A 21410-nucleotide genomic window follows, 5' to 3' on the forward strand; every position below is an offset into this window, starting at 1 on the left:
TAGGGCCGCTGAGGGTCGTAATTAGATATATTTCTGTCTTGGGTAAATATGGATTCTTATGTATCAAATATCATAGATAGAAGATTGAATGCTGAGATGGGGGTGGATGTGTGGTATTTTATTAGGAGAGACGCCGGGGGAATATATTTCATTATATGACAAGAGATAGCACACTTTTTATAGCATACGCTCGAAGTGATGACACCAAATTGTGCACAGTGAAACCTCTCTTAGCAGACACCTTGCACAGTGGATCCCACTCTCTATTGGGGTTAGGGTTGTTTCTATGCAATTTGACATCTCTGTAATCAGGACACCTCCCTAATATGGACAGCATTTGTCAGTCCCAAGGGTGTACAAATGGCAATTACTTGCAAAGAAACATGCAATGAGTGTTGTGGCTTGGAGAAGATGGTGGACCTCAGACAAAATGGTGCACCTACAAGAAAATTGTGTGTTGGGTATTTTCATGTCAATTTTAGAAAATTCAAGGCCAATTTCAAAGGATTTTCTAAATGCATGGGACGGGCCACCGGTCACCTGGTAACACTCTTAACCCTCAGAGTTTCAGAATGCTTCACATGCCTCATGCGCAAATATTTCATTAATTAGTTTACCAACTATTAATTACCATGGGTGCTGCCAGTCAGCAAATAGTAAAGTTATGCATTGTAAATATAACTTAGACTTCTGTGATGTTTATTTGCCCTACTATTTCCTATAGTTTTCCACCAGTGTCAGGAACAAAGATCTATTAGGTCTATTTGAGCAAAAATAATGATAGAGACATCAAAATTGGCGAGCCCATGTACACATGACTCCACTCTGACTTTTTCAACCAGTAACCCACACCGATAGCTAAAAGTTATTTTTTCCCACCAATTTTCACTGGCACTTTATTTTCACGAATTTTGCAAATAACCGCGATTGGAAAAAATTATCTTGAAAATTTCTTTTTGATTGGGAACACAAGAATTAATTTCATAGTGCGCCAAAATAAAAATTGTGAATTTCTACTTTTTACTTTTTACTTTTCTTACATATTTTCATGAGCAAATTGTCACCTTCGCAGTTACCTGTAATCGCAACCGCTGCTACATGTATATGTGACAAAAGATTGCTTGTCTGCAGGTAAATTGATAGTTGCTGGGTTTGATACCGACTCGAAGGTCGTGACCTGCGATGACCAATGCAAATAAGCGATTATGGTCACTTGCAATTAACATCGCAGGTACATGTAGCAGCAGTTTTAAATGCTCATTTGTGGTGCACTTTACACCATGCTTCCCTGACAATTGTTCTGATATAAGCCCAATAACTTCAATATGCCCACTCACCTTGACCATCGTATCACACATCAAATCCTCAAAAGTAAAAAGCAAATACAGCAAACAAAGCTATGATAGCCACACAACACGAAATGAAACATTTCAAGGCCATTAAACGCAACCTCGCATATCTGCGTAATTTCCTCATCTATTTGAACAAACGATACAAAGCATTCATCAATAAACTGCACGCATTTGATGTAAGAATGTCAGCGCATAATAAAACCACGATAGACCTCATCAGCTCCATCAGCGAAAGAACCGCCCCAGGAGGCAGGTCAACTAACGACCACGTCAAATCGCTACATATATGTGATGGGCTTTAAAGGGATATGCTGTTTGTTATAATTGGCGGTCCAGGAAAATATAAATGAAGTTATATACAATGCCATAGTGCAGTTATCATGCATGCAAATTTGCTGAAACTTGGTAGTCACAGTCTTTGCATATCTGTCGACACAATGGCAATGCTGAAATGTGTATTTAGTGTGCATTAACGCAATTGGAAATTTTCAAATTCAATTTCAAATTCTTTACAAATATCGTAAGACTTTAACTATGGCTCCAGGCACTGCTACTCCAAGTGATTCGGTCATTATGTATGAATCTAACCATGTTTGAAATACAATAAATCGATAGTTGACGGCATATATTTGAATGAATAGACATAAATGAAAGACCGGGATTCATATTGAGTTTATTAAGATTCTGCACAGCTTCATCTGTAACAAATGAAGCAGTTATTGGCGTCCTTTCATCAGTGAGTGTGTGAATTGAACTGCACTCTTTTGTATGTGACTTATATTGATAAGTGCAGAGGTCACTATCTCAATCAAACTTGTCATATTCTTGACTGAGTGTATGAACTGAACTGCACTATTTTGTATGACCAGTTGTCTTGACATGTGCATAGGTCAAACTTGTCATGTTCTTGACTGAGCGCATAAAGTTAACTACGTGTAGCGGCCAATTTCAAATTCAAGCAGGGACGGACGGAACCACGTCCTCCAGAACTCTATCAATGAGGTGAAGCACTTTTTTTTAGCTATTGGTATTTTTTTTGGACTTGTACTGAAAACATTCTCTGACACTTTTCCACACTCTTCAACACTCCCAACGCGCTTACAATGACATCACTATGACTAAGTATATATTTACTTGCTCTGACAGAGAAACTTGACTCACAAATTATATTCTTTCCACAATTTTAAACAAAATCGCTTTGAATATTTTTACAGCACTATGATTTTCAATGATTTAACGTCAGATCATTTTTTGTCATAACTTTTTGATTTCGTTATATTTTGTGATTACAGATATTTCTGTTTTTCGACCTATGAAAATAACAGTGCTTCATTGCATTGAAGTCACTGTGAACTGGATCCAACCATTGCAACCTGACACTCAGACAGATAACACTTAGAAATCAGCAACTATTCAGATTTCAAATCGATGCAAATAACGACGCCATGCCTCATCATTTGCACAAATGCCTTTCTTGAACTATCATTTTCTAAAGGTTTTATCCGATGAAATTCGAATCATGGTAATTTCGCATTCAGATTTGAATTGGTATTTCGTAATTTCAGTTACAGGAATTGTATCACAATCGACTGAAAGAAGAGCGAAGATTGCATGCATCATATACAAATCATACATTACATGTATATAATTTCAATAAGTATTCGAGATGAAGCACATTTTATACATTGTCATTAAACCATGTTAACTCGATAATCATAATCTAGATTATTTTAAAGAATTTCAAATAAAACTCAAATAACGATCTGGATGTGTCTTTATTTAGAAACATTTCCTAATAACCGGACATTCTGAGCATCCAAATTCAGAATATATACTTATGTCTAAAATATAAGAATCCTTTGAGATTTAGAATTCAGAGTCCTTCACTTAATCTGCAAACCAGGAAGTGAAGGCAATGGATCAGGAGAAACCACAAGTCATTGATAGATGGGGAGTGCCTACCATTTCCAATTTTCGGCATCCCGTTTTGGTGACATTAAGCTCCACCCAAGGAAGATTTGAAATCTAGATATGTGATTTTAGATCAATTCGAGAGCTGTTGGCTTGCTTGATCCGTTTAAATCTAAGTGTTCTTAGATGCGATGTCAGGCCCATCCAACATTTAATGAAATGGCCAAGGGCCATTGTGCTCACCGTATAAATCTTGTATAGTATATAGGTCAAACCAAAGTCGGTACGACATGTGATGTATCGTTGCTTGGAGTAACTACCATACAGATATCATCGAAAAAACAAGTCACTAATAAGCGAGATATTGCACTTTTTCCCTTTTTTAGTTTTGGCCTCCTGGTGGCCAAGTCGAAAATCAGATCGAATCGAAATTCGTTGTCCAAGGTTACATGACATTGGGAGTCATGTGTACCAAATTTAAAGTTCATAGCTTTAGCGGTTAAGAAACGAGCCATAGTTACACTCAAATGGCCAATTTACACCATTTGACCTGTGTGACCTTGAAAACTAGGTCAAATCAAAAACCTGTATGATATGTGATTTATCCTTGCTAGAAGTACCTACCATAAAATTTTATCGAAAACGGGTCACTCATACGAGAGATATTACACTTTATAGGTTTCCACTTCTTGCCCCCTGGTGGCCAAGTTAAGAATCAGATCAGACTGAAATTCATTGTCAGAGGTCGCCTGACCTGAGAGGTCCTGTGTACAAAGTTTCAAGTTCATAGCCCTAGCAGTTAAGAAATGTTCCCCTGTTATTGAAATGGGATATGACGACGATGGATGACGGACACTGCGGTATTGTATAGACTCACCTAGATGGTGAGCCAACGATACATGCATCAAATTTTTTTTGGGTCGCAGTGAACGGGATGAGGGTCTGGACCTCGCCCTCCAATCAGAACCTTATGTAACAGTCACAAATTCACTTACCTTATGTAGAAAGTCCAGAAGCAAGGTCAAAGGCAGTACATCCACTGCGTTTCCCGCACAAAATCTCACGTCGCTTTATATAAGCTAACAAATATCCCTGTAAAGATACAAAATTAACGCCGATCAGCTTTCGGACATAAAATATTAATAGCGTGCTCGTCTTTCTCCAGGGTACGGATGTTTGCAATTATTTGCGGCTTTGTGGCTTAGAGACGTATCAGTATCCAAGGACACTCGGTGTGATAAGAAGAGCATTATAGGAGATTTTTGCCGATATACGTACAATGCCAACAATATTCTAAGGCATTTTACTTACATGACAGCACTGGTCTTCTAAGGACCCAGTTTTTATAAAGGGATTTTATACCAATGTGAGTGTACTCTGGTCTCATTGATACATTACAAGACCATTTGAATTCATACAATAAAAAAATAACTAGATTCAAGCGTGAAATTACTACCCAAGTATTTTGCTTCCACTCCGTTCACAAGATCATTCACTTTCACGCGGGCAAAGCTAACAAAAATTGATTTCAATTCCCTGGGGTAAAGAGAAATTAAAACGCTGTAGGCAACTTCTGAATGCCTCATTTGGCTGGGAGAGCTCGGCAGTTTGCCTAGCGTCAGAATTGAGCCATTGTACTGGATGAATGATGTAGTATTAATTCTGGTGAAATTTCATAAAATTTTCCGCTATTTGGCAGCTGGTTGTGTTATTTGGTGTGAGTCATGCCAAGAGTAGAAGTGTTCCTGATGCAGGTATGGACCTGGGAGGCATGGGCGAGGGATGTATCAGGGCCCCTAAAAGGGTCAATATAGGCAGCAGCTAGACAGGCAAGACAAAGTTACACAAAGTCGCCAATAGTGGTCTCTCCCATCTCACAGTACGCCGAAATGATTCACGTTTGTAAGAGGAATATATTTAGTGCTGAATCTGACATGACCCAGGGCCCTCACTGTGTATACTAGTCACTTGAAGATGGCCAAACTATCCCCTCTGCTCCTGCCTATAGTCCCCTTTTAATGCTGCGTATCATTGATTGTTCCTAGGTGGCGTTTTTCCCTGTGACCTTGTGATGTGCCACACACAAAATGAACCGTACATTCTCACTTGTTTTACCAGAGAATGTTCTATGAAGATGATGGAAACAATGCCAAAAGTCTACAAGATCACAAGGGAAAAAGTCCATGGATATGCAGCTTTATATGACAAGAATTCAGTTCCTGAATTCTGATGCAATAAGTGAAACCCAAGATGAACGATTAAGACAAAATCTGCGCACAATCAGGATGTTTTCTACAAACAAAAACTCCCTTTCATTGTACCGGCTTATGTCATGTTCGAACATCACATGTACATGTATGTGTGGTTTAACAATCTCTGTCATGTTCTGACATTTTTCTCAATTTTTATTTTGGCCGATTACAAAATTTCCTTGAATTTTTTCAAATATAATTTTTGTTCGCAATATTTATTTTGGCAAATCGAGGTTATTTGCAAAATCCGAAAAAACAAAACGCCCAGGAAAATTTACCTGTTTACAGTATAGAGCTTGCAGAAGCTCTAGATGGGTACGAGACATCCAAACTCTGGTTCTGTCTATAATCCCCCTTTTGAATATCATACCAAAGCCAATCCCGCAGAAATTACGTCTCGTGCCGACTCAATCTCAGTTTTCGAAGGTAGAGATCTTCTCTTTACACTACCCTAACACCCAATTTCACAAGAAAAAAACATCGATATTGCAAGCTATAAATACATCACACGGTTGATCGCAACGACAAAATCGACGAATATCTAACGCCAGGGAACCTTCACCATCAAAGGATTGTAAATGGGAAACTTATCGATTTTTAGAGGCGCATTTTTTTCATAATTTAATAGACGTCGGCGACTCTAGAGTATTTTCTCATTCAGGCAAACAAAGATTTTTGCCGAAACATAGCGTTATATTAGTTGTTTGAGTTCGACGTGCATGGCAAAATTGCCCAAGGAGAATAAACGCCAGTGTCTTGAGTTTGTTTGCTCAGGTCACGCATGGGTAGGTGTGAGGAAAGGATTCCACCTGTGTCATTGAGATCGCATTGCAACGCGATATATGGTGCTTTATTTCAATAATATGATGGTGACGAGTTATGAAAGGTAGATTGTTAATTAACTCGATTTGAAATCAATGAGTCTAGCAACTAATCCTGCCAAGAAAAGATAATTCAGGACAATCACATTCTGCTTTGTCAAGTTCTAACAAATTAATTAATATACCTGTATATTTTGCCATGATAGAAATCATAAAAACTTGAGCATTTGCTGAAATTGTTGCAAAATCACAGCAATAAAGAGTGGTTCACAGAGGCAAACTGTTAAGAACTCCGAAAATCAGGATCACCTGGCCATCTTGATAAAATATCCAGCATCGTGCAGCCCCACAAGGGAATACTAAATATGCTAAACTACAACACCCAGCAAATCAAAACAAAGTCTAATATCCTTCCGACGTTATCCTTCCATTGTTTTCCACATTAATTTCCACTCATTTACTCTAGCTCAAATCACCAGGATGATGTTTTTACAATTTAAAGAGTTCTTAATGATATCGCCCTGAGGGCTCGCCGGTAGCGCGCATCAAAGGAGTGCGACACCCCGCTGTGTGGAATTCATGCCATTGTCAAGTCATAACACACGCCTGCCAAATCGCATCATGATTTTTCAACACAACACCAACAGCGAGAGATGTATTTAATAACCATTTAGATGATCATGTCCCATGTGAGGCAATTGTCCTGGGAACAGTGGAGCGAATGTTAAATGTTCCCGGGTCCCGGATGGGGCGCCCGGGTGAAGATGAATGGCATGGGCTGTACATGCAGAACGGCTGCTGCAACGCATGTCTCATACTGCACTCATACGACCTTTTTCGTCTTTGTTTCACGAGTGAAAATCATATCTGCTTCCTCTCTTCTCTGCCCGAGCATTTTAATAAGATGTCAATGGTCTTGAAAGCAGGGAGTTACAGTGGATTGAGAGTCCAACTTTTGACGAGAGCACCCATGCACAAAATGCACTTTTGTGGAAAATTTAAATGAAGGGGATAAAGACCATTTAATTCATCATGACATTATCTCGCAAAAGAGAGTATCCTCTTCTCAAGTCAGGTGTCCTTATCATAATTGATCTTTATGAAAAAAAAAAGTCGATATTAGATTCATGCTCCAATAATTAATCCATTGTCCACTTCTTAAGATTTTTTTATTAGAGCTGAGTGTAGCATCTCCCTGAAAAGATATGTCAGCACAATGTAGTAGTTAAAGCACTGCGCAAAGAGGGATTTAAATCACTCCAACCAATGATTATAATCACTTTTACGAGGGACATAAATATCTATTGTCTGCAGGTAAATTCAATAATTGCTGGGTTTGAAATTGATTGCACATCACTGTGATCACTGATCCTTTTTGCAGACACCTGCGATGACCACTGCAAAACAAGCGTTTTTTCCACATACGATAATGATCACAGTTCACAGCAATTTCGTTGGTTTGCGGGGCGCGTAAAAGTTCTGAAAAAAAACATTCATCAGATTGACACATAATGCGACCATCTGTCTTTGAATGAAAATTTTGAAATTCTAGACAGGTTGGATATAACAGTAATCTTTTGGATTATGCATGGTTCAGAAAAAGATACCAATTCCCAGTTCAGTTTCAACTTTCATTTCAGTATTTTTATCTTTGGATTAGTTGTGTTTTTTTAATGACACTCTGAAGAGGACACTCAAAGCTTTGCTATAGCTTAATTATGAGTCCTTTGTCTACGACGTTCATCTCACTGTTATTTTTTATTCTTATCACAAAGATGCTATCAGGGCTGACTGAAATCTCTGGAAAGTTGGTGATATTAGCAACGATAAAGAGAGGCCCCCCCCCAAAAATCCGACAATTGGAATATTGCCACGAAATTTACCTTTGAACCCATAACAAAAACGAAATTCTGTGTTTTCCAATTTGATGCCATGTGCTCACCTGTGGTCAATGACAGGAAGATTGCCACTGTTATGGTTACAAACAATTTGACCTCAATGACCTTGGAAATTAGGTCAAGGTCAATCTTTCAACAACTAGGTTAAGCTTGATCTGCTTGATAAATGACATTCATTCAAAGATCACACATTGAATGTTTCTTGAGATATTACCCACATATGACTTCATGACCTTGACCTATTAACACCATGAAAGTAGGTCACATTGACCTGACTTTCTAATCTCATTGCGTGCAGTGCTGATCAAACATCACTCAGAGCATATTCAATTGTATCACTATTTTGACATTTTAAAATCTTCTCGCAGGAAATTGGCTATAAAACTTTTGTGGTGTTAAAAGGTTTTTAACATAAATCATAGTTGTGGACATAACCATTGAATCTGACATTATTGAGTGATTCGTACATGTAATTAACAAATATGTGGACACTTGGATCTGAAATTGGATAAAAGGGTAATGACATGTAACATTACTTCCAAATTGTCGGAAACAAAGTGCATTTGGAGGGTGACAGTGGCAAAGGCAGGCCATTTGGGATATTTGTTCCCACTTGAAAACCGCATTAGATAGTAGATCTTTTTTAAAGCGCCGAAATTGATACATATGTCAGAGATGGCGTCTAGTTAAGGAGAGTTTGGCACAACTGGACTTTGGTATCAAAACCACGCATTCATTAGCAACCACAAGTTAGGTTAAGATTCTCCCCCATTCTCCTCGAGGTGTAGTGGTGGCATCATTCCTACCAGCCCAGGCTAGGGAGAAATTCCCTTTAGCTCATTTGGTAGAGTGATGGCCTTAAGCCAGAGGTCCCGGGTTCAATCTTGGCAAGGCCTTGGTGTTTTTGCTTTGTTACATTTGGCGCCCAGCATGGTAAAAGGTTACTAATAATTTATTTTGAAGCTAGATGTGTCTTCAGATAATGAATTAACCCTTTGTATTTCGGTAGACCTGGTCTTGAGGACGTAACTTTCCCAGAAGGGGGAGGATCATGTGGTGGCATCATTCCTTCTAGGCCAGGGGGAAATTCCCTTTAGTTCTGTAGGTAAAGTGATGGCCTTCTTCACCAGATGGGTTCAATCCCCGGCAGGGCCTTGGTGTTATTCCTCTGTTACAGAGGCATTCGCTATTGCCTGGAATATATATTCCAAATCATGGGAAGTATGCAGCAAATGTTGCACAAAGGTGAATCGCTCCTGGTGAGACTAGGCATGTGGTACTTCCTTGAATGGTAAGGCCTTGGTGTTTTTGCTTTGTTACATTTGGCGCCCAGCATGGTAAAAGGTTACTAATAATTTATTTTGAAGCTAGATGTGTCTTCAGATAATGAATTAACCCTTTGTATTTCGGTAGACCTGGTCTTGAGGACGTAACTTTCCCAGAAGGGGGAGGATCATGTGGTGGCATCATTCCTTCTAGGCCAGGGGGAAATTCCCTTTAGTTCTGTAGGTAAAGTGATGGCCTTCTTCACCAGATGGGTTCAATCCCCGGCAGGGCCTTGGTGTTATTCCTCTGTTACAGAGGCATTCGCTATTGCCTGGAATATATATTCCAAATCATGGGAAGTATGCAGCAAATGTTGCACAAAGGTGAATCGCTCCTGGTGAGACTAGGCATGTGGTACTTCCTTGAATGCAGGGAACAAGTGGTTGGGAGAAGGAGCCAGGGCAATAAAACAAAGATAAGAAGAAGTGGGGCAGTGGTATCGCAGTGAAAGAGCGTCGGACTCCTGGTCAAGAGGTTGTGGGATTGACTCCTTGCCAAGTCACTTCTTGGTTCCCCTACTTGTTGAGTATACTAATCAGAACTGGACTTATATTGGTGAAACTAGAGTAGGCAATTCCACTCGCTACATTAGATCGCCTCACATCAATTTTGACACCACCTTCCCATAATTTCCCAGTATAAGTCAATTCTGATTGGACATCAACAATTTCTGAAAGGTTTATTAATCCCGGCGGTAAAAGATTGGCACTTTCTCTTATCATTGTGCAACACAATTCGAGGTCACGACGATGTGCACCCGAGGATTTATCCTCCGATACGTGCGAGACTTCACGCATTGATTGAGATTCAGATTTATTGGCAGGCCCGCTCGTTATCTAATTATCTGCGTTTGTTTCCAATGGGCTGGTTAGAGACGCGTTCGTGGACAAGTCGATGATGTACGCTGAGGATTTGTGGTTTATGTGATTGCGGACGGACACAATGTATGGATCGATACTATGTCGTGTTATGCTTGGCTGGGTAGTCGGATCTCTGAAGGATCCATCAAATCACTCAGCTCCAAATCACATCAGGTGCGCACCTATGCTGCCGGGTTGATGTTTCCCAAGTTCAATGTTCCCCTAATATACTGACTGAGGGTTCTATAGTTCCCCAGGTCTTATATTCCCCCGGTTCCAGGTTCCCCGTGTCTGATGTTCTCAAAGGTTTGCTTCATTTTGCAAACTTTTTATGCATTGATTATTCGGGGACACGAATGTGGTGGGAAGACACACTGACCATGACAGTTCCCCCATTCCAAACTTCAACCAAATCTCTCAATCCTGCTTCTAATCCTAACCCTGACCATTTACCTATAACTCATACTTGATATAGATTAGCCTCTATCTGTAACATCAATCATCCCACGATTTCTGCGATTTAGATCTCATGCAACAATAATTGCCTGTTTGCAGTGTATATGATAGATACCTCCAACAAGAATCGGTGATTGTAGCAGCCAGCAATCGATATCGACCAGCGATTACCGGTGTTTCCGGCAGACGAGACATCCTTTTTTGCATGTAGCAGGAATTATCATTGCAGATCACAGCAATATAAATCACTTGTTTGCACAGTACTTAGATACACCTCAGCCCATTACAGTTATAATATACAAACCACACAGTATGTTCACCAGTCCACCACACTTATTAGAAAAGACTTGAGTAATATTGTCCGGATTACAGCCAGAGAAAAACATCGAACAATGAATCAAAGAGGTACCCAACAAGGTGAAGCAATCTTATAATGCGAGTGTGCATTTTCAAGACAGCTGGCTGGTGATAAAAATCACAACTCAAGATTGACAAGAACGTAGCCTGGGGGTAGGACTACCACAAGACACTCGCCGAGGTGTTTGCGCCACGTTTAGACGGCTTTTGTTTAACCATGCGACATCTGTGTTATCATTGCGCACTTGTGATCTGATCGATATGAAGAGACAGATATTATGATCCAGTTTCTGATAGTTGATGCCATCATGAATGTTTTAATTATAACCTCAGGCAAGACACTAAACGCTGAATAATGATACCATTGACAGAAGCAGACCAATACCATGATATGGTGAGAGATGTGGTTATGACATCTTGCTGAAGCATCTTGAGAAAGACTGGGAGTGAAGAGCTCAGGGAGTGGAATCATGGCAATTCCTTAAAGGCAGCAGCAGAGATGGAAGATAAACTTACACAAGGGTCTCTCCCATATCACAGTACGTCCAAACTATCCACACATGTGCGAGGAATATATTTAGTGTTGAATCTAACATAACTCAGTGCCCAAGTAACCTGAAGATGGCCAATTTAACCCCCTACTCCTGCCTCTAGTCTCCCGTTAATTCTGGTGCAAAAACTCAAAGCAGAGGTTTGACAGTAGGACCCCTTCCTACCATTGTCAACAAACCTTTTGCGGACAACTCTGAATCAATCTACTCTAGTAGCAGCGATTGATGAAGAATTAATGCACTTTTACACATTTATACCAGACTACCGTCCTGACATTTATAGTCGATTATAGTCAGCAGACGTCCCTGACAACATCCCTGTTTACACCTGCTAAATACATCCCATAATCGGCCTAGCAATCGTTTACCTCGGGTCCTAATGAATTCCGCTCGGTAATGTGGTCCGCAAATTGTCCATTAATTTCATGACATTTGCACCATTAGCATATTACAGGCCACTTGTGCTTGTATTCACACCTTCCTAAAGTGGAGAGTGGTTCGATCGGTGCATGCAGCGAGGCACCTCCTGGCTCATGAAAAGCACGATTATATTTTGTCAAGAGTGTATTGACAAATGAAGTGAAACTCGACAATACGTTAACACCTTCCTTGATAGCTGCAGCGTAAACTGCCAAATTTGGCGCCTCTTTATTTTCTGATTATTTTCAAAAATTTCAGTTATTTGCAAAATCTGCAATAATGAAATGCCTGCAACAATTGCGCAATGTACAGTATGTACAATAAACTCTCCTCACAATTTTCTCTTTAGCTGAAGATGCAACCCGAGGGGTTAATGCAAGTCAATAACAAAAGTCAATATTCCACCAGGTTTATGTCAGGCTGAAATGCTGAATGCACAACTGGACTCCCGTATTGTTCTATCAACATTATTATTGACCGAGGAATATAATAGAATAGATATCCTATTTCACATTAGTAAACTTGTCAGGTTTGATATGAGAGAAAGATCAGGGCAGGAACAAAAGTACAATGGGATATACTAAAAGCTTTGGTATTTTAATCAAACTGTCGTTTTTCTACAGCACAATGTTGCATAAACTGGTCAGATCAACCTGAAACATGCTCAGATCAACTGGATCTATCGGATCAACTGGAGATTGTGCAGTTGCACGCAACTTGTGAGGTTGCATTTGGTGGGGAACTTTGCCAAATATTTGAAAGACAGGGACATTTTCAGCTCTGGTTATTTACACCTCAAATACCAGCCACTGATTTGAACCAACACCTTGGTTTCTCGTCCCTTGGACAAAACCTGGGATTGGCGGGGTAATTGAATTTGAAAATTTCAAATTGCGTAAATATGTACTGGATATAATTTCATCAGTGCTGTTCTGTAGACAGATATATATATATTTATATCATAAAGACAAAGTTTCAGCAAATTCGTATGCACGATAACCTCACTATGGCATTGTGTATAAATGCATTTCTTTTTTCCTTGACCACCATTAATTTGAAGCGGCGCACATTTTAACATCTGGAGCATGAAGATGAAGAGTCGAGGTCTGGTCAATTGAACCTGTCAGACACTTCCGCCAGACTTAATGTTTAACCTAATGACCAGATATAATGATCTATTTGAAAGTGTGAACAACCCTGATCAGTAATTTTATTCTTTTAACAACTGGCAGCTACCCTTGGACAATGGCTACAATTGCTCGTCACACACAATTGACTCAAAGATTGCCAAGTAACTGACTCCAAGATAGCCATAATTGACTCATAATTGACTCAAAGATAGCTTCATATCTTAGGTACCGGTTATATTTAACTCAAATTTGCTTGTAACTTTCACGGCTCACGCCTCCAGACAGAAGCCAAGACTGTACCCCACTGAGCACACATTGACTTGACGCCGCGTCAAATCAAGTGTCCAGTAATTGGAAAATAGCAAAACCTCGCCATCAGAAACACGAACTGTCCATTCAAAGCTAATCTGGATATTCTAATCCACCGATTCCACCATCTCACCATGTGACAGACATCCTCGTTAGCGGCAGAAATGTGACGCCATGGCATTTCAGATCATGTGATGCCGGGTCTATTTGGTACCTTATCATCGAGTTACGCTCACATGCGAGCTAGAGAGACCAGATGGCGATGGGTATGAAGAAATTATACGAAATTCCCTCTTGGCGACTCTTATTGACAAGTATGTTAGATCGCGTGAGCAAGACATGAGACAAAATTGATATCGACAGGCGAATTGGAATAAAACTGATACGAAATTTGACGGTATTGGGACTAAAAGCTATATTTTGGGTTCTGCTGTAACTCAATAATGGGTTATATATTGATGTGATGATGGGGGCTGATGAATGGATTTACCGTATGGGTGGTTATCCTGCTGGGTGCCCAGGGGCAGGGAGATAATTGGTATTGGCAAATTTCTCAGGGATATAGGGACTAAAAGCTGAATTAGATAGATACTGATGTTACTGGGATGAGGTGATGGGTTATGCTTATTTCCCACTGATACCAATGTCGTATTTAACTTTTTGGTCCTTAGAAGCAGTAGGCAGTTGGTGGGGGAGGTCAGAAAACAAGTTTTTATTCCTAAATCTTGTCTTGTCAAAATCCTTATCTTTCGGAGACTCTGGGGACAGTTCCCCTCCCCAACTCAATATGGCACGGCAGACATACGTGCACTGTGTTCTGTAAGGACTTTGAAAGAATGCCCAAAATTTTCCAAAAATACATGAAAATATGCATTTTGAGCAAATAGAAAAGAGATACGGCTCTAAAGTAACCTCACCTCTCATTAGAGTTGAACTGTGACCTTTTAAGGGCTTAAAAGCCCCTTGTTGACTCAAAGTTGTTTGGACACACTGTTTGCAACTGTATGAAACAACTCTACTCTATAAGCATCCTTCAATACTTTCAACAACAAATGTCAAAAGTTGGGAGTACTTCACCACTTGTCAGAAATTCAATGGACAGGCTACTTGACGCACACTTCAAGACTCAGCTCAAAACTCCCCCTGAAAAGTTATCTGATACTTGATACAGTGCTTAATAGTGGTAAAAGGAAAAGTTCTTTGCCTTTTGAGTTGAATTTTAAACATTGTATGAAAGACATCACATAACAAAAGCAATACAAAAATTTTACCCAGAAGAATTTGTTTTCCCCTACCATGTTCAGTATCCCATTTCAGAACAAGTCAAGAATGATCAGGGCCAAGTGAAGTGAATTGCCCAAGGTACAATGCTGAGAGAAAATGGTGAGGTGAAGTGAGTTGTCTAAGGATGCTCACCAGCTACATGACTTGTCAATCGATACATGACACAATATTGTTCCCTTCCTTTTTGGACATGAAGCGTACTCCAACCTCTATTTTTTTCTAGGCGTGGACCCAGGGAATGGGACACGAGGCATGCATCACACCTCAGCTGAGAATCTTTTTTGAAACTGATCATGAATTCTGAAAAGTTAATGAAAAACACCTCGACAGCCCCTCCACTGAGCCCCTTCATTTTCAGACAACTGGATCCCCCCCTCCCTGTTTTCCATTTCAGATTACTTGCCATGTAGTTGCTTTAGCGCCTGTAAATTTCACGAGGTCGAAATTGCTGTTCTATATCCATTCTTTTGTGATGAACGATCTTCAGAATAAAACCTGATTGCAGATGCTCCCTTTATGGCTTTTGCGGGAATAAAGATGTTCAGTTCGTGTGATATTAGAAATATACTGGTACTGTACATGTAGGCGATTCGGAAATAGCCTGTTTTATTACAATTCTATCTCAAGGTATCTTGCCATTTTAAGTCAGTCTACAGAATGGTTTACACGGGACCAAACCGATTAAAAACGATCCAGAATGGTCTCGATTGGTCTGCCGTGTAAATGTGCATGAATGCATTTGAGAAAATCCCCCCCTTGCTTGCACAAAAACGCCTCTGCTTATTTATGGTCCAATTTTAAAAATTCATAGATCCACAGAAAGCCACGAAAGAGAGATGTCCATTCCAGCATTCATATTTATCATTTCATCGTTGGAGAAAGTCTGAAATCTGCCAAATATCAGAAATTTGACATCCCCTTCGGTCATTTGACAAAAAAGAGACCTTAATGGTAGAGCAAAAATCTCTTAAATAAATAATGATTTTTTTATAGGAAAACACCAAGATTACAAAGACAAAACAATGACCTAATATAATATTAATAAAAAATGTACGTGTCTCATTAAAGATCTCAAGAATTACACAAAAGACACGTAAAAATAATAACGAGACAGACAATAAAACAGCCTGAGGGATATTTAGCTCCACAGCCAATATGTCATGGTACCCGCGACATCACAGCGTTAGTCTCTCATCATATAAATGTAGCAACGCGGGGCGTATCATTAACTTATATACTGTTGTCATCTGGTCATGAGACAATATACCATGTTGCACGTGACACCATGGATTTTTTCTCGGGATGTTTTTGTGCAACATTGTCTATGCTGGAGGAAGTGTCTGTTGAGCAGTTAAATATATAAGAACAAAGGCATATCCACTGCTGCTGACATCCTGTTTTTTTTTCAATTTGAGAAATATGCATTTGAAAACACACTATTAAAGAGAAATGGATGAGAAATTTTACACGTTATCAAGCACGAAGGAGGTGGTTGGTCCAATCAACTTACAATTTTGTAGACGGTTCTTTCTATGACCAACATCCTCGTACCCCTAACTCAAAATGGCAGATATGGCGTTTGTCTGTTTTTGCATGTGAACCCTTCAAATGTTGTCCTAAGAACTGCCCTTAGATTGGACAAAGGAAATATTTCAAAGGAGAAAAAAAACCCCCATAAATTTGAAATGCCACATCCCTGGAATCACCAACATACATGTATGAAAATAGATTTCACATGCAGGCTGTTTCATGCAGTTCTGAATCCTTTCTAAATGACTGTCAAAGTAATCAAAATCAATATTTAGATTACTTGAAAAGTGTGCATTCCTCAAACTCCAGTCAAAACCTTCCTCTTAGCTCAGACTGTAACATAAAAGCTTGGCCTTCTGCAAAGTTTGCATCTTTACAAACCCAGATCTAACCAGCATTGAAACCAAAGCCATCAAAAGCTTTGTAATGGCTCAGACCTGTGTAACAGAAAGTGCCTGTTTTTTTCCGCTCAGAAAGTCGATGACTTTTCCTGTTTGTGGAATGTCTGCTAATGCATTTCCGTGGTTTGACAGAGTCGTGTCAATGACGTAGTGTAGGTTTCAAACATGAGTGCAGGGGAATTTTTCCAATAACGACTACAACAAAATCTTTGCCTGGGAGTCAAAACCACACGAAACTTGTATCTAAAAGTAAGTGCAGCAAATAACAGCAGACTCTCCATTGAATAGAAAAACAACGATTTTAATAAAACCCCTTTGAGCGGGATTTTCAATTCTTCATCTCTCAGCAACATGAGAGACTAGATATAACAATGCACCTCGAAGGAGGTACCGTTCATTCTACATCAGATAGGAATGTCAGAGTAGTGTCCGGATTTAAAAAATCTTTTTTGACACTTGCGATTTAACATCATAGTGAGGTATGAGGGAACAATGGTGCCTGGGATGGCAACAGAATGACATTTTTAGCTCAACTGATTGAGGGGAGCTTAATACAAGATCGTGGTGTCCATCATCTTGACCTACTTTTTTGTGTCTGCGATTTGGTCTACTTTGTGGTCTCCAGGGGCCATTTTGAAAATGATACTTTTCTTGCCAATTTGAATCCAATGGTTGTAGCTAAAGTGACATGATTTTTTATTTGACCTTCTTTTCAAGGTCACAGTGATCAAACTCTAAGACTTTACCGAATGTGGCACGTTTCTTCTCTATTTGACAAATTAGCTCTTCAAATTTAGGCATCTCTACAAGTTGACAAAGAATTAGGTCAGTGTGACCTACCTGATAAGTGTATGTAGGTCAAGGTCATAAAATCCTAAAGGTTGGGTCATATATCTATAAACCTCAAATGTGTGATCATTGATTATTTTGATCAGGTTTAACATGGTGGTAAAAATATGATCTTAACTTCATTTCTGAGGTCACAGAGGTCAAACTTTGTGTAGCCATAACTGTGACCATAATCCTCATCGCCAACAGGTGAGCACATGGTCTCTGGCCATTTCATAAACTTAAAAGATGCCATAGCTTGCTGAAATAAAAAAAGAATAGAATAACAAACTTGATTGACACACTTTATGAATTCTCTTTTCCAGTATTCCTTCTCGATGCTTTCCTGTTTAATTTAGTAGGCATATTTTTCCCTCTCAGTAATGCGCGTAGGTAGATAGATGCGTCAAGGCAAATGCATTGTGTGGTAAAGAAGGTAATAGGTTGCTCTACGATAAAATGACAGATTATTGTCTCCTGGAGCACCTAAGGGGATGTTTTTGACAACTGATACAGACGATTCAAAACATAGCAAGGTTAAATGAGATTGCTCAAGGGAAGGTAACAGAGTACAATTTTTAACATTTGTGCATTAGTGGGATGTAATAAAGAATACCAGAGTAGTGTAGTTAGAGAGGGGTACTGTGGAGAGGTAATGGCAAAGGCTTTTGTTCTGTATTATCAGTTGGGTGCACCTTCCCTAGACCTAGCATCATATTATCATCTAAAGAGTCCACAATATTTGATTTACTGTAAACCACAATTTTTTTTGGACAAGATGAAAAAAACAATTATAAGTTTCTTTTTTGGTGGTTGGCAAAATTATTTTCAGTACTTTGACGAGAAATCTTTTGGCGATAATAAAAACGCACACAAAAATTTGGTGCTTAAAAGTAAGTTAATTGTTCAGAATTTTCTGTTTATCACTTGAGGTTGTGTGTGTAGGTGTGATATGAGGGAATGTCATAAGAAGCAAAAGGAAGTCAATATGGTATGAATTAATGAAACAGCCAAGCCAGCAAGAAGAAGCAGGATCTATATCCTGAAATATGAGGTAGTAGAAAATACCTAATGGGGTTCTCGAAGCAATTTGATAATGGAAGGGGAAGTGTTTCAGCTAAATATAACCAAGGTAACGTTTGCGCCTCTAATGTTGAAAGTTTAAAGAAAGCTATTCAAGGTATTATGTGACATGTATTCACACAAAGTTAAGTATTTCATTGATTCCAAAAGAAAATTAATCGGCAATTATCAAGAAATTTAGAGTAATCCTTTTTGGCACCTTAGTCACTATTAAACCCACAAATGCATCCACACAGCGACACCAAACATCTCTATATATTAAACCGAGGTTGCATCTTTGCCAACCACGGTAAACTCCGGGGGGGGGGGGGGCAAATGCATCCACCCAACTACACCCAACATCTTCCTAGTGGCGGAACCTTCACAGAATACAGGAATCTTGAGTGAATATCTAAGAAGAATTTAGAATATTATATGTATCAGATCATGAGACCAATAAACTCTCAATCACAGTCACAAACACACAAATACATCAACACAATCACCTCTGAACATCTCAGGATGATCTCCTAGTGTTAAAACCAGCACAAAATACAGAAATTCTAATTCTTTCAGCCAATATCTGTTCACAAGGTCAATAAATTCTCAATCCCAGTCACAAATACACAAATACATCAACATACTACCACATATAATCATTTCTAAAAATCTCATGGCTGTATAAAGTAAAACCTTCACAGAATACAGAAATTCTGTGCAAAAATTTAAGAATAATGCCATTTTTTTATGTATCGTGAGGATAATCATCAGTACTTTCATCCCATGTCAGTTTACAAGGCCAATAAACTGGAATATTCATAGTCACAAACACCTCTCATACATCAAAACAAACACCACCAAAAAATTATCTCTTACTCTGATGGCTGCAAATTCTTTACAGAATACAGGTATTCTTTAAGATTAAGTAGCTTTTTCTTGTATCATGAGTGTAATCATCAGTACTTTCACCCAATGTCAGTTCACAAGACCAATAAACTCTCAGTCGCAGTCACAAACACATAAATACATCAGCACATCAACCATCCTAAAATCATCTCTTAATTCTCAATGCTGAAAAAATCTAACAGAATACAGAAATTCTAAACAGAAATAGTGAAAAATTCTAAAAGAAAATCATACTCACAGATCAAAGCAAAATAATCCAACAATGTGCACAATTCAGATAATATAATCCACTCAGCATTGCTAAGAAAAATCTGCACAAATCCAGAGAAACGAAGAAATAATTCTGCACCAAACCATAGCACAGATACGACTGATATTCCACAGCGACGCTAGCCGATACTAAGCGCTAGCTCGAGCTCCTAGCAGTCCATCGATCACTGGTTATCAACCTATAACTGCCTCGAATCCCAGAATCTCTGCAGCACTATGCTCCGCGCTGCTAGCTGCGTATCGGCGCTACATGCGAGCTAGCGTGTTCACGGCAACGGTTGTCACTCAAATGATTCTGAGGCCGATCACCCCGGATCGAGACTTGCCGGCTCGATCGTGACGGGTCGTCATTGGCGGTCATATTAGACACGTGGTTTATCGATATCTTGTAATATCTTAACAGTGTCGAATGGACTCCATTCAAGATTTTCAATTCCTTGTTTTGTGTCATGTTTTCCACCCTCAGATGGAAAAGGAAAATGGTGCAAATCCTGATTCGTATACAGATTTATCTCGAGTCAAGTTCGGTTGAAATGCTTTAAACCATATTTTCATTTAAAGTACATTAGTACATCTGTACGTCACCAATACATAAAGCACTGATATTTTGCACCAGGTTAAGGTGAAACACACTTCACAGTTTCCATTTGTCCATTTAATAATCACAACTTTGTCCCTCATTGTTGCAGCAGTTCATTATAAACTTTGCCAAATGCTCTGACCTGTGTAAAACCCTTGTAAACCACAAGGGTCCAAATAAGGGTCTCGGGCTATAATTATCTAACATGACAAATGTAAGAGGTCGTGTTGAGGGCTGCACTTTCAAGGTTTCAGTATCTATCCCCGGGAATCGTTCTTTGTTAGAAAATATCATGTTTTCAAAAGCCAGGGGATAAATTACCTTAGTGAGGCTGCTCCTTTCTTTTCGCTAACAATACCTCGACCAATATCAGTTTTTGCCATGTGTCATCAGACTTGCGACCCTTTCACATAAAGGCGTAATTTGTGAGATAGGTTTCAAGAAAACCAGTAATTAAACTAAAGAACCTTCCGGAAAGGTATTAAGTTACTTTTGGACCTTTTCTTTTTCTGCTGTAATAATTGGTGTCAAATGTGTATATCTGTAGTGGAAGTGAAAGTGTAGATTCGAAATGAATTTTAAATTTTTCACAGGTTTAGATATTTCTGTGACAGACTGTCTCATCTTAGGGATACCCTTTCACATGGGTGTCCAATTACATATCTGCACTTTATGGAGGGGTCGAAAATAATTGGGGAGCAAATGCCGATTGCAATTGTGGGAGTGGAACCGGTGTTTCAGATGATATCTGATTTCTGATTTTTAGCTTTTGAGGGATGAACAGTTGCAAAGGAAGATTAGACTCAGAGAAATAAAATCAAAGCATACGAGTTTTCACTTCAATGAATTTTTTACTTTCACACAATATCTCAGTTTCGTCATCTGTCTACACTAAATATTTCGTGG

The 21410-nt window shown here is 39.2% G+C and overlaps 1 protein-coding gene across 2 annotated transcripts in view; it reads right to left on the reverse strand.

Annotated features, from left to right (window-relative positions):
• The window catches only part of LOC135493661 (teneurin-m-like), a 207495-nt gene extending 187348 nt beyond the window's left edge, over positions 1 to 20147 (reverse strand). For both annotated transcript variants that reach the window (XM_064781151.1, XM_064781150.1), the window contains exons 1-2: positions 19893 to 20147; positions 4259 to 4355 (exon numbers count right to left, since the gene is read on the reverse strand). The gene's annotated coding sequence lies outside the window, so the exon portion shown is untranslated. The remainder of the gene's footprint in view (positions 1 to 4258; positions 4356 to 19892) is intronic.
• Between the last annotated feature and the right edge of the window lie 1263 nt (positions 20148 to 21410).

The sequence above is a fragment of the Lineus longissimus genome, chromosome 9 (genome assembly GCF_910592395.1).
Source record: "Lineus longissimus chromosome 9, tnLinLong1.2, whole genome shotgun sequence".
In the NCBI taxonomy this organism is placed as follows: Eukaryota; Metazoa; Nemertea; class Pilidiophora; order Heteronemertea; family Lineidae; genus Lineus; species Lineus longissimus.